The sequence below is a fragment of the Equus przewalskii genome, chromosome 18, assembly GCF_037783145.1.
Source record: "Equus przewalskii isolate Varuska chromosome 18, EquPr2, whole genome shotgun sequence".
Classification (NCBI taxonomy): domain Eukaryota; kingdom Metazoa; phylum Chordata; class Mammalia; order Perissodactyla; family Equidae; genus Equus; species Equus przewalskii.
This window is the reverse complement of record NC_091848.1, coordinates 12,170,499-12,184,057: the sequence shown is the minus strand read 5'-3', so window position 1 is coordinate 12,184,057 and position 13,559 is coordinate 12,170,499. Positions and strand designations below refer to the sequence as shown.

The 13,559-nt window shown below is 47.2% G+C and overlaps 1 protein-coding gene across 11 annotated transcripts in view; it reads right to left on the bottom strand.

Annotated features, from left to right (window-relative positions):
• The window catches only part of GPR160 (G protein-coupled receptor 160), a 49,094-nt gene extending 36,533 nt beyond the window's left edge, over positions 1–12,561 (bottom strand). For 2 of the 11 annotated variants that reach the window (XM_070583091.1, XM_070583093.1), the window contains exons 1-2: positions 12,432–12,561; positions 11,517–11,753 (exon numbers count right to left, since the gene is read on the bottom strand). The gene's annotated coding sequence lies outside the window, so the exon portion shown is untranslated. The other 9 variants (XR_011529320.1, XM_070583094.1, XR_011529319.1 and 6 more) reach the window with 9 other exon arrangements.
• Positions 12,562–13,559: the final 998 nt, after the last annotated feature.

The following is a 13,559-nucleotide window of genomic DNA, read 5'->3' as shown; positions in this document are numbered from 1 at the left end:
GCCGGCCTGGTGGCATAGTGGTTAAGTTTGTGTGCTCTGCTTTGGCAGCCCAGGGTTTGCAGCTTCAGATCCTGGGAGCAGACCTAGCACCGCTCGTCAAGCCATGCTGTGGTGGCATCCCACATAAAATAGAGGAAGAGTGGCACAGATGTTAGCTCAGCAACAATCTTCCTCGCACACACACAGGCAAAAAGACCAATACCAAGTATCTGAAAATATGCGGGAGTATAAATTGGTAAAACCCTTGGAAAACAGTTTGGCACTTAAACATTCACCTATCCGATGATCCAGTACTTCTCATCCTAGGTATTTACCCAGAAGAAATGAAACTCTATGTCCACAAAATGACTTGTATGACAACACCAAATGCTGGAGATGATGTGGAGCAACTCTCACTGTTTACATGGACCATGGACTCTCACTGTTAGTGGGAAGGCAAAATGGCAGAGCCACTTTGGAAGACAATTTGGCAGTTTCTTACAAAATGAAACATATTCTTACCATACAATCCAGCAATCATGCTCCTTGGCATTTACCCACAGGAGTTGAAAACTTATGTCCACACAAAAACCTGCACACGAATGTTTATAGAAGCTTTGTTCATAAGTGTCCAAAGGTGGAAGCAACCAAAATGTCCTTCAGGAAGTGACTGGATAAATTTTGATTATTCAGCACTTATAAAGAGCTATCAAACCGTGAAAAGACATGGAGGAAGCTTAAATGTATATTACTAGGTAAAAGAAGCCAATCTGAAAAAGCTGCATGCTGTATGAGTCCAAGCATATGACATTCTGGAAAAGGCAAAACTACGGGGACAGGAAAAAGATCAGTGGTTGCCAGAGGTTAGGGTGGGGGAGTGCAGAAGATTTGTAGTATCACTCTGTATGACACAATAATGCTGAATATATGTCATTATACATTTGTCCAAACCCATAGAATAGACAACACCAAGAGTGAACTGTAATGTAAACTACAGATTTTGGGTGATAATGATGTGTCAGTGTAGGTTCAATGATTGTAACAAATGTACCACTGGATGGGAGATGTTGCTAATAGGGGAGGCTGTGCGTGTTTGGAGCCAGGGGGTATACGGAAAATCTCTTCGGGAAATTATACCTTCTGCTGAATTTTGCTGTGAATGTAAAATTGCTCTCAAGATAAAGCTTGTTATGAAGCTGGGAAAGTATTTCTTAGATAGGTAATTAAAAGCACAAACCATAAAAGAAATCGATAACTTAGACTTCATCAAAATTTAAAACATTTTTCTTTAAAAGGCACCATTAAGAAAATAAAAAGATAAGCCATAGATTTGGAGAAAATATTTGCAAATCATATATCTGACTTGCCTCTAGAATTTTAAAAAATATTTCAATATTCTTATTCAAATATTTTTATTTTAATATCTTAAATACTCAGAAAATTTTGCAACTCATTAAGACAATGGTGACAACCCAATTTAAAAAATGGGTTAAAGATTTACCTAGACACTTCTCCAAATAAGACATATAAATGACTAATAAGCACATGGAAAGGTACTCAACATCATTGGTCATTAGGGAAATACAAATTAAAACTGCAATGAGATACCATCACACATCCATTAGAATGGTTATAATCAAAACAACTAACAATATTGAATGTTAGTGAGAATGTGGAGAAATGAACACCCTCCTCCGTTGTGGGTGGGACTCTAATTGTACAGCCACTTTTGGAAAACAGTTTAGCAGTTTCTTCAAAAGTTAAACATAAACTTATGATATGTTCCAGTAATTACACTCCTAAGAGAAATAAAGATATAGGTCCACACAAACACCTGTCAAAAATCTTCATAGAAATGTTACTTATAATAGGCAAAAACAGAAACAATTCTAATGTGCATCAACTGGTGAATAGATAAACAAAACGTGGTACATCCGTAAAATTGAATACCATTCGACAATACAAAGGAACATGTTGCTGCAGCATGGATGAGCCTCAAAAACGTTACACCAAGTGAAAGAAGGCAGACACAAAAAACTACAGATTCTAGGAAATATACAGAAAAGGCAAGAGACGGGAAGCAGGTCAATGGCTGCCTGGGCTTAGGGGTGGGGATTGACTGTAAACAGGCATGTAGGAACTTCAGGGGTTACAGAAATGTTCTAAAATCAGATTGTGGTGGTGGTTGTACAAGTCTAAAAAAATCACAGAACTGTACACCTACAACGGATGGATTTTATGGCATGTAAATTACACCTTGATAAAACTGTTTTTTTAAAGAAGGACTTGTACAAGAATGTTCATAACAGCTTTATTCATAATAGCCCCAAACTGGAAACAACCCAAATGGTCTTCCAAGGAGAATGGATAAATTGTGGTATATTCAAAGAATGGAATATTAGTTATCAATAAAGAAGAACAAATTACTGAAACACAACAAACATAGATCTCAAAAACATTATGTTGATAAAAGAAACCACTTTTGTTCTCCTGTTGTATACTGTATTCCATTTATAAAAGAGTCTACTCTATATTGCATTCTATTTATATGAAGTTTAAGAACAGGCAAAGCTCACTTATGGTGCTAGAAATCAGAACAGCAATTGCCCCTGGGGTAGGGAGACTGACTGCAAAGGGGCACAAGAGAACTTTCTGGAGCATGAAAATGTTCTGTATCTTGACAAGAATGTTGTTTACATGGGTGCATAGATTTAACAAAATGCAACACTTAAGATCTGTGCATTTTTACTCTATGTAAAATCAAAATTGATTGATTAAAAATGCCAAAAATAAAAAAGACTTACTACTAGACAAACTCTGAATCAATCAATCACACTTACTTCAAGAAGGTGTGGGGCGAGTGTGTCAGTTTGGAAATCATAACATGTCAAATAGTTAATGTAAATGAGTAGCTAATGATTTAATACCTATTTTTAAATGTTTTAATTGTCATGTGATACACACACACAAATATTTAACATAGGTATGTTATGAAACATAATCAAACTCATTTATTCTTTGTATGTTCACTCACTCTTTACTCAAAATTATTTGCAGAGGGCCAAAAATAAAAATATATTCCAGGCATCCAAGTTCAGATTGTGACTCAGTCACAAATATAATGCTGATATTTCACTTTCTCTTTATATCAGAATCTGAGTGTACCTTTCAGAATACAGTTTATTTAGCATGAGTTTCCTGGTCTGCTCATGGAAGGAAAAAGTGTTAGATAACCTAACAGTCCCAGACTTAGGAAGCAAAACAAGTTTGGTGCCAACCAGGTCCAGCAGATTCAGGACTAGTGAGTGAAGTTGTCATTTCAGGCCTCCACTAACTGCAGGTCCCTCTGCTCTGCTTCCTGCCCCCTCCAGCCACTGGAAGGTGGGCCCTGGAAGGTGAAGTTAGTTGTGCAGATACAGCCTGAAGGAAGCTGCTGCCTGGTCAGGGGCATCTATTACAACTCAGGACTCAGGCCAGGAGGAAGAGAATGCCACCACAACAGGCAGCCACCCACCCTTCCGGTAACTTCCCCTACACGCCCCCAGCCCCTCTTAGAGACACACCTCAGAGGCTGCTCTAAGCCAGGCCCGGAGGTATGATGACGAATGAGGCATGACCACTGGTCCCCAGAGAGTTTGTCTACAAACGACACTACCCTGTCTGGGATGGCCGGTGTGGGGGCAGTTCCTACACTCCTGGCACATTTTAAAGAGTGTTTAAAATGCTCATTCCTTTTGACCCGGTATTTCCACTCCAGGAATTTATCCTAAGGAAATAATCAGAGTTGAAGGAAGTAATTAGTGTCTGAGCAGCATGCTTCAGCATACTTATAATAGCCTACAGAACATTCTCCCACCCCCATAAAATCAAAACAACTTCAATGCCTAACAACAGGGAAGTAGTCAAATGAATTATGATAGTCATAAGAGGGACCAGTCTCTGCAGTCACGAAAGACAAGCTTTTCAGAAAAACTAAAGAACTGGAAAATGCTGACAATATAATAAATGAGAGCAGCAAGATAAAACCTGTGTATATCAGGGCATCTCACTGGGGACAGACTGGAATTCCCCCTGCCTCCCACAGATTCTGCTGATCCCTGAATCAGTGCCACTGAGGGGAGCGTGCCCTTGTCCTCACATTGTCTAACGCTGTGGGGGATGGGAAGTTGAAAACCAGAGATATATAGAGTATTATCCCAACACACGGTAAATAGGAAAAATGTATATATACACATATCAGAGGTAGTTAATGACAGGCCACCTGTGATTGGTAAGGTCAGAGCCTTGCAAACCAATACTTCTCAAACTTGAATGCAAATCTTGTTAAAAGATGGATTCTCATTCAAAATGTCTGGGGTGGGCCTGAGATTCTGCATGTCTAACAAGCTCCCCGGTGATGCCTGTGTGGCTGGTCCACAGGCCACACATGGAATAGCAGGGCTGCAGACAGCCCTGACCCTGGAGGAGCCAAGCTGCACCCACAGTGATGATCTCTGGTTGGTTGGTCTTTTTATTCGGTGGGGGAGGAAGAAATTTTCCTCTACCCTTCTAGTTTCTTCAGGCTGGTCTAAAAATTAAATTGACATGAGACAGATTAATAGGAGAAAATCAAATGTAATTGCATACATACAGGGACCCCACATACACAAGAGGTTCAGAAACAAAAAGGTAAAATGAGATATATATGACATCTTGAGCTAAGGAATGGGATAGGAACCCGAGGCTTCAGAGGGCAAGAGGGTAATTCACAGGATGATAAGAACAGCAGATATTTGGTAATTAGAGGTTTGCCCTGCCATTAAGATATGTCATAAAAATTTATTTCTGGTAATAACTCTTTTTATGGGAAGGCCTCCAATTTAAATTCTTTAAGGGAGAGCTAAAAGTTGAGCCCACAGAGTCGGGATTGCCTTTAGCTCAAAATATTCCACATGCCAAAGTGGTACATTTTGGGGAGGCCTGTTCTGAACTCCTTCATTTACCAGATTTTCCACAATGAAAATTTATTGCTTTCGTAATCAGAAAGAAAGCTTTTCACTATTCAAAACTTTGACTCAGTAATTATAGTAGTAATTCTTATAGGAAAATCCATCCCAAATAATGTGAAATGGAATGGAAAGGTAAAAACACTGTCTCTACTCACAACACCTCTGACACCAAATATGTGGGTTTTTCCACACCAAGCAATTCTGACATTAACTACCCAGAGTTGGTGAAGACCCCATAGGTTAAGGGCTCAGTCCCACAAGACGACTTCCCACTTCGGATGCCAGTCATGAGTCTCAGGTTGTCACTTCCACCAATGGCTATAAATCAGGTGTTCCCACAACTTCCTCTTCAGGTTCAATAATTTGCTTTAACACTTCACAGAACTCAGAGAAACACTTTACTTCCTATAACCGATTTATTATAAAGGATACAACTCAGGAACAGCCAAATGGAGGAGATGCATAGGGCAAGGTATGGGGAAGGGGCACACCACCCTCCCAGCACCTTGCTGTGTTTACCAACCTGGAAGCTCTCCAAACCCCATTGTTGAGGGTTTTTATGGAGGTTCCATTACATAGGCATGATTGATTAAATCATTGGCCATGCGTGATTAACTCAATCTCCAGTCCTCTCCTCCCTGGAGTGGTGGGAGGCTGAAAGTTTCAACACTCTAATCAGGTGGTTGGTCCCTCTGGTAATCACATCCCGTCCTCCAAGAATCACTTTATTAGCATAAAGTCAGGTAAGGCTGAAAGAGGGTTATTATGAATAACAAAAGATGCTCCTCTCACCGGGAGCTCTGTACTAGGAAGCAGGGATGAAGACCAAATAGATTTATGTCTTACTATATTACAGAACCAAAGGTTTATGTACATTCAACTTAGAATGATTTACAATATCAAAAAATGAGCAAGCACCTAGTTCTCTAATCTTAAGAGAACGGCTAAAAAGGGCTGAAATAGCATGCAATTATTATAAATGATATTCGTAAAGATATGGAAAATGCAATGATAAATTTTAATCACAGTATGACAATTTTGTTAAAATGCTTACACAAAAGTGAATTAAATGTTTATAAAAATGTAAAAACTTATTAAGTTTATTTTTTTAAAAAAAGCAAATCAAACCAAAACAAAACTGGAATAAAATATGCCAAAATGTTAACGTCTTTGGGTCCTCGGATGGTGCAGTCAGAGATGATTTTTTTCCCTTCAACTTTCCAGAATAAAGTAAAGTTGAAAGGAGGGAAGGAGCCTGTGCAGGACTAGGAGGCAAGGACAGCAGCGGAAAATGGCAGAGGCAGTGAGAACCCGCTGAAGGGCTGGTTAGAAGGGAGCGGGCTTGGGGGCCTATTAGCTGGGAGATGGGGCCAGGGGGCGGGGGACTGTTCCACGTCTCACTGGAACACCTGGCTGGGAGTGGACGAGGAGAAATAGGAGGAGGAGAAAGGAAACGGGTTTAGCGAAGGTCTGGACCTGGGGTTTGAGGAGGAAGGAGTCCCAGAGCCCACGCCTCTCCTCCCTGAGCCCCTCTGGCACTCCCATGACTGCGTCTGGGCAGCAGCTGTTAACAGGGGCGACCTCCGCCTCAGATGCTCTGCGGGACCAGGAGGGGACACGCTGCCCCTCCATTCAGCCTCCCTGGACACAATGGATGCTTTCAGCATCCTGGGAACACCTCAGCTATCAACATCTCCCCTGCCCTCTCCAGGATGTCACCGCTCCCTAGGATACCCTAAGGACAGAAGGAATAAGAACCTTCCCTGATAAAGTAGAATGAATAGGCCAGTCCCATGTTCCCATTTCTGGGCTCATTTCTGGCCTGAGCCTCAGTTTACTTTTGTACCTCTCCTGACAGGCAGCAAAAGGCAACAGAAAGAAATGCACACAAACCTGCACAGGGGTTGAAGATCAAATTAGACAGCCCTTCTAAAAACTATAAAATGCCATTTAAATATTAGTTAATAGTATCTTTATTATTTCTCCAAGTTAAATAGTAAACCTGCCGGTGCTCCTGTCCTAGGATCTCACCACCAAGGGTAAGTCGGCCTCGTCCCTCACTGCGCCTGCGCCGGCTCGAAGGCGTCGGCCCCTCAGCGCTCCTGTGAGGTCTGCCTACGCCGGCCGACACACGCGCGGCGGACGCAACAGGACCCAGTGGCCACCAGCGGTGGCAGGGTCTCCTGAGCTGACCCATTCCCCGTGACGCCAGCCTGCTCTTCCACACACGGTGGCATCTGTCCCCACACGGCACCCCGGGGCATTCCACGTCCTCGCCACAGTCACTGTGGACATTCCACGTCCTCGCCACAGTCACTGTGGACTTTGACTCCCAAGCAACAGGGCCGAAGCCCTGCGGCCAGAGGGCGGCCGGCCCGGCTCCCTGTCACACGGGGGGTCAGGGCTGGGGGCCTGGCTACGTCGCTGCCTTCCTCCGCCAAGTTCGGGGCACATCGCCCAAATAAAGGCCGAGGGAAGGTGGCAGGCGCTCCGAGCATCCGTGAGAGGCCCCCGGGGAGCCGCAGGCCTCACTCTCCCGCGCGGCCTGCCGAGGGGGCCGTGTCACGACTTCCATGGGAAGCGGGGGAGACTGGGGGCGCAGAGCAGTTGATGAAACAGCGCGAAGCCAGCGGCAGGTGGTGGGAGAGCCAGAAATGAATGCGGCCACACGGCTCGAGGCCACGCGCAGGGTGAGCCTGCCTCGGCCGGGCTGCAGGGCCGAGCGAGTCCCGAGCCCGCCCGCCGGCCACGCGCTGACGGAACCCTCCGGCTCCTCAGGCCGCCTGCGCTCTCCCCCCGCGCCCGCACACGGTCGCCGGACTGAGCGCTCTAGGGACACAGGCCTCGAAACAGCGCCGGACGGGCCCTCACCACCACGTCGTGGACCACAAGGGTCCATTCGGGCCATTTCCTCTTCCCTTTCTTCATCTCACCACACCACACACACACAGAGCTGCGAACACTCACAATTCAGGCGAAGGAAACAAAGATCTAAATCGAAGCTTCAGCCGCAATGAAGCTCCAGATCCAGATAGAGGGGACAACGGCCGTCCCGGGACCGTCACCCGAAAGTTTCAAGAGGAGGAGATGGGGCACAGAAATCTCTCAGGGGCCGGCTCCGGGCGCCTCAGGTCCTCAGCGCTCAGAGCTCTCGGCTGGGGCCCAGGCCGTGTGCGGGGCAGACTGTCCCCACCGGAGGGGGGAGGGGCGGGGGAGCGGGGGCCCCGGAGCAGCGCCAGGGAGCCAAGGCACAAGCTCAGCGTCCATACAGACCCCGACGTCAGGCTGCCTGAAGGGGGAGGGCTTCCGGGTGACCCATCCCTGCAGCACACCCTGGCAAACCCCCCCCCGGCACAAGGGACCCATTCCCCCACTCACAGAGTCCGCGGTTTGGGATTTTGGAGACATTCCTCTCCCCCGCGGCAAGCTGCCCACACTCAGACTCCATCTTCCTGTATCGCAGGGGCAGCAAACTCTAAAGGTGTGTGTGAATGAGTCAAGGAGGTCGGTGTGAGAACAACGACGACATACCTGCCATTTTTCTGACATAGAAGCCCTGCTTAGTAGACACAAGAACTTCATTCCTTTCTTCATTCCCTCGAAGGAATACGCTCTTTCCCATTTTTCTTGGGACAAGAGCGACCCAACCTATCTTTCATTATCCCACTGTGGAGAGACACACATGTGGAAAGACCCCTTGCTGTAAGAGAAACAACAGGACCAGTGCGATGGCCCCCATCTCAACAGTGGGGGGCACTTTAGGGAGTCATGGGGACCAGGGGGAACTGGAGTGCCCTACCCTTCTCTGGAGAGAAGGCTGCTCTAGCGCTACCTTTGGGAATTCTTGGGAGTCAGAACGTTTGAAGTCTCCCAGTGTTCAACGTTGGTTTTCTTTTTAACTCTATGCTGGCCTGATAAGACATCTCTGTGGGTTGGATGTGGCCCATGCCCCCAGTTTCTAACTAGGCAAGTCGAGTGTGGTAAAAAGCCAGCTTGCCTAGACCAACTAACCAACTCCAGGGTGTGTAGCTCTGCTGTCTGCTAAAGGTAGTGAGGCACAGTACAGAGGCTGAAACAAAGTAAATTCTAAGATCCAACAAGAATTTGAATCCTGGCTCTACTTTTATTGGGTACAAGACCTCGAGTGCACTATTAAACCTCTCTTAGCTACAATTCCATCTGCAAAATAGGCTGATAATACCCAACTTGAAGAGATTTATGAGAATTACAAACACGATATGTGTGTGAAGACTACTACGAAATCTTAATAAACGTTAAATTTCCTGCCCCCACATCTCTAGCATCTTGAAAAGTCTTAGTTCCTTTAATTGCAAAGTTCTCACTTGTTAAAAACTAAAATAATCCTCCAGCACCGCTGTTCCACCTCACAGGATGGGGTGAAGTGATGGAGATAAAAGCAAAGTACTTAACAAACTAAAAGAGTATTATTGACCTGACCGCCAACACACTTACCTTTCATTTTTAGGCCAACAAAGCAGTCATTTGCTTTTCTAATGTGTTTATACCCTTCAACAACGTGATGCGGGGAGAAGATGGTGTCCCATGTGTGGTAATTCCTTAAAATGGCTATTAGCAATCAACACTTCAGAGTCCAGTTCAACCATCCTCACACAGAGGAGAGTCAACGTGAGGTCACTGCCTGGTCACTAAAGGGCCCAGCAAGTTTTCTCCCTCCATGCTCTTGTTTTAGAGAACTGAGATAGAAAATAAAGACACTTTTAGCAGTTACATATTTCTTTTATCCAGACAAAGAAAACTGAACCACAAACCAAGCGACTTCATGTAAGAACCATCCTGAATTCACTAGATTTTCCAACTGTGAGGGGCTTTTTGCTGGTTCTCTCATTTTTCCATAGACTGTGACAAAGCTGGGACATACTCTTGCATTTTCTGAACTGAATCTGACAAAGCATCTTCATAACTTCTTTTACACTAGCAAATCTACATGGGCAAGGTCTAGGCTGAGGGGATTCATCTAACACTTCAACTTTCAACTATCCCAGATGTCACTGATTTGGCTTGTTTCCTCTTAAAAGCAAAGACGCATTAAAATCAGCTCCACTGAAGCTACTAAAAAATGTGGGTTTATCTTTCAGCAGTATGCCTCCCCTTCCTCCTTCCACTGAGCTTTAATAGCTCCCTCAAACCATCATCGCTTTTCCAAATTACTAGTCAAGCATCACAGAATGCATAGGAATTATACAATAAATCCAGAGGGGAAAAACCAAGCAAGTTGGATCAATATATAGGTATCACTCCCCCAGTCTCTCCTCTTCAAAGCAGTGTCCTTGGAAAGGAAAAGAACAGTGCAGAATTTTGTTAGTAGTCAGTTCTTTTCTAAATATTTACACTCATGATGCCTGAAGCAAACAAGGTCAGGACATGAGAAGGGCAACACACACAGCTCAACTCTCTTTCAGCAAAGAAGCAGAGCTCCACTCACAGTGTCGTTTGTTTTTATAATGCACACTTTTTACTGACGTATACAGTGCTTCCAGAAGTGTACCCAAATCCTAGGTGTATATGATGTGTTCACTACTCTGAGCTCTGTTTTTTGATGAGCATAAGTTGGAAAGGATTTCGGCAGTTCAGAAAAACTGAAACACATTTTGCACAACCTGTCTGTTTGAAGACAACTCAACCCCCAGGCCGGCTAATACCCTTTGTATATAAAAAGCTGACCCAGCATCCACCTGCATCAACTTGATCCGCTCAGCTCTGTCACACTCAGCAAACACCCTCTGCCTTCTGAGCAAAATAAAGCTGCAACCCCAGGAGAGAGAAAAGAAGACTTTTCCTGAGTCTGGAGAGGCAGCCTTTACACCCAATTTACAAAGAGTGAGGGTCTGTGTAAGGCCCTGGATTTGGAATCACTAGCGGTGCCTTCCCAACCGACCTTCTGCACAAAAGCTCCCCAGGAGGTGGTGATGATGGTGTTACTTTTAAAGGAAAATGCCAAACACACAAAAGTAGAGACAATCGTGTAAGGAACTCCGTACCCCCACACTCTTCATCCAGCTTCCACGATTAACAACTCACAGCCAGTCTCCTCCCATCTGTTCCCCCTCTCTTATCAACTAACGGCGCTCCCCAAAACTGGATTATTTTGAAGCAAATCCATAACCTATATTTCAACTTCAGTACGTATTTCTAACAGATGAGAGTTTTTTAAAAAACTGTAATGCTACCATTACCAAAAGTGACTAAACAAAACTAATATCCTTAATACTATCAAATAACCAGTTACAGATTTCCTCTATCGGCTCAATTTTTTAAAAACGTTTCTTCAAATCGGGATCCAACCGAGGATCACACATTACATTGCCGCGTTCTGTCTCTTTAAAAACCACAGCTTCTCTGTTCCTGTGATTCGCACTGAAGCCAGGCTAATCCCTACCGGCAGTTCCCAATAATTCTATCCTGGGGATACCACAAAGAAACTCCAGTCTTATAGACGGTTGAAAAAATAATATACAAATTAGTCGTTTTTATAATTAAATAAGTTTAAAAAATATCTGCAAAGCACACCTGAAACGATTTGAGCTGAAGCCGTTAGCAATTCGGAGAGGCACACACTCACTCACGCGTCCTTTGCAACTCCGATCTTGCGGGTTTTCCCAGCGGCTTGAGCAACACCGCGCTTACCCCAGGCGCTTCCACAAGGTGGCGCAGCGCGCGCCTTCCTCCCCGCCCGACGTTCCTCCGCCGCCGAGTCCTCGCGGTCCGAATGCGGCGGGCGGGCCCCCAGCCACCTACCGAGGCCACCTGCCCAGGTGAGAAAAAGAGCTCCAGCCAACGAGTTCCGGAGGGCGGTCCCGGGTTATCTAGAGAGAATTCTGAGCCAGCCAGTCTGGCCACAGAGGAACCAACCGGAACTCCACGGTCTCCGGGAACCAAGAGCCCGCAAAGCCCTGGGGCTTAATCCCAGTGCCCGGCGCGCGGCCGGGCGCCGTCCCCAACGCCCGAGGGCCAGGACAGGGGACGCCAAGTCTGCCCCAACGAATACACCTACATGTGTGTACGTCACTGTATACGCCCACCTGTGTGTGCCAGGGAGGAGAGTGCAAGTTACATACACCCATGTCTATAACAGCCCCTGTTTTACAATGTTTAAGAGCTGCCGCCCCTGGAAGCAGGGTGCGAGGGTCTCGGTGTGAGTATTCTCCCAACCCAGGCCACCAGGTTCCATCCCTCGGTCCCCAAGCTCACGACAGACCCCAGGCACGACGGCTACGCGATAGCCCGCAGCCGAAGAGCTCAGGCTCGGGCGTCTGCGGCTTCCAGCCAAGGCCCCGCCCCGCCCCAGGATCTCCCCGGTCCCAGGAGACCCCCGCTTCTGGGCAGCTTCTGGACCCCGGCAAGGGAAGCTGCGCTCCGCCCCGACGCGCACAACGCCCGCCGGGAAACCGGGCGCCGAGCAGCCCGGCGCCGGCCCGCACTCACCGAGCGCCGCGGCTCCCGGCTCGGCTCCGCCTCCCCGGCGCTGGGCGTGCCAGCAGCCTCGCGGCGAGGTCGCCGCCCGGGCACCTGCCGCCCGGCCCCAGGAACCGCCGAGGATGGCCGGAGCGCCCGCTTGCACCGGGGAGGTGGGTGGGGGCGGCGAGCCCCGCCCCGGGCCCGCTCCGACCAGGAAGTGCGGGCGTCGGCGCCGGGCAGCTTTTCGCTACCAGTGGGGCGGCGAGAGGCCACGGCGGCCGCCACCTCTGGCCCCGGGAAAGGGGCTGGGCTCGAGGCTGGCAGACGGGATACCCCGGGGGTGCGAGGTGGAGGGTGCGGGAGCGGGGGCCGCCGGGCGCTTAGTGAGACCCTGGCCCGAGGAGCTCCCTTCTCCCCAGCGGGGTGGACAAGGGGCCATTGGTGGTTGTCTCCAGATGAGGGTATATACAGGGTGACAGAACTTGAAACGTGCATGCCACTGAGCAACCGCCTGTAGTGCACTATGAATTCAGTTTTTTAAATAAAATTCTGCAAATAGCACATTTGCAAAAGCGTACTTACATTGCATTGTCTTTTTGGCGTCAACAGTGCTAATTTGTTAGATTTATTCAACAAATATTTGAGTGATAATTGTTATGTTATAACAAATATATTTGGGCTGGGAGGAGGTGACTCTGAGGAGCCAGCCTGCACCCTTGATGCCTCTTTCCAGGCCGATCCAGCAGGCTGAATTTGTCCTCAAATGCTCCCAGCATCCCCAAGTATCCCCAAGTGCCCCCTGTTCTCCCTCCATTCCCAAAGCCTGTGTCAGCAACTGCCCTCGGACCCCTCCTGTCTGGAGAAGATTGGGGAGCATATGGTTGTGCACACCAGACTCCTTCCCAAGGCGAACCCTGTCTCAGAGGCCGCTGTAGGGGCCTTCTTCCTAAGAGAGCCCACATCTTGTTCCCGGAGACAATGTGCTGAGCTAAAATGCTCACCTTCCCAGGGGGCCTTGCAGGGCAGTCACATGACTCGATTCCGGCCAATGAGATGCAGGAAGCACTTGCCTGGAGAGTCCTGAGAAGGTCTTTGCTTTCTTGATGCCAACGCCATTGCTATTCCCCTTCTGTTTTCTTGGCAGCGATGTTGCTG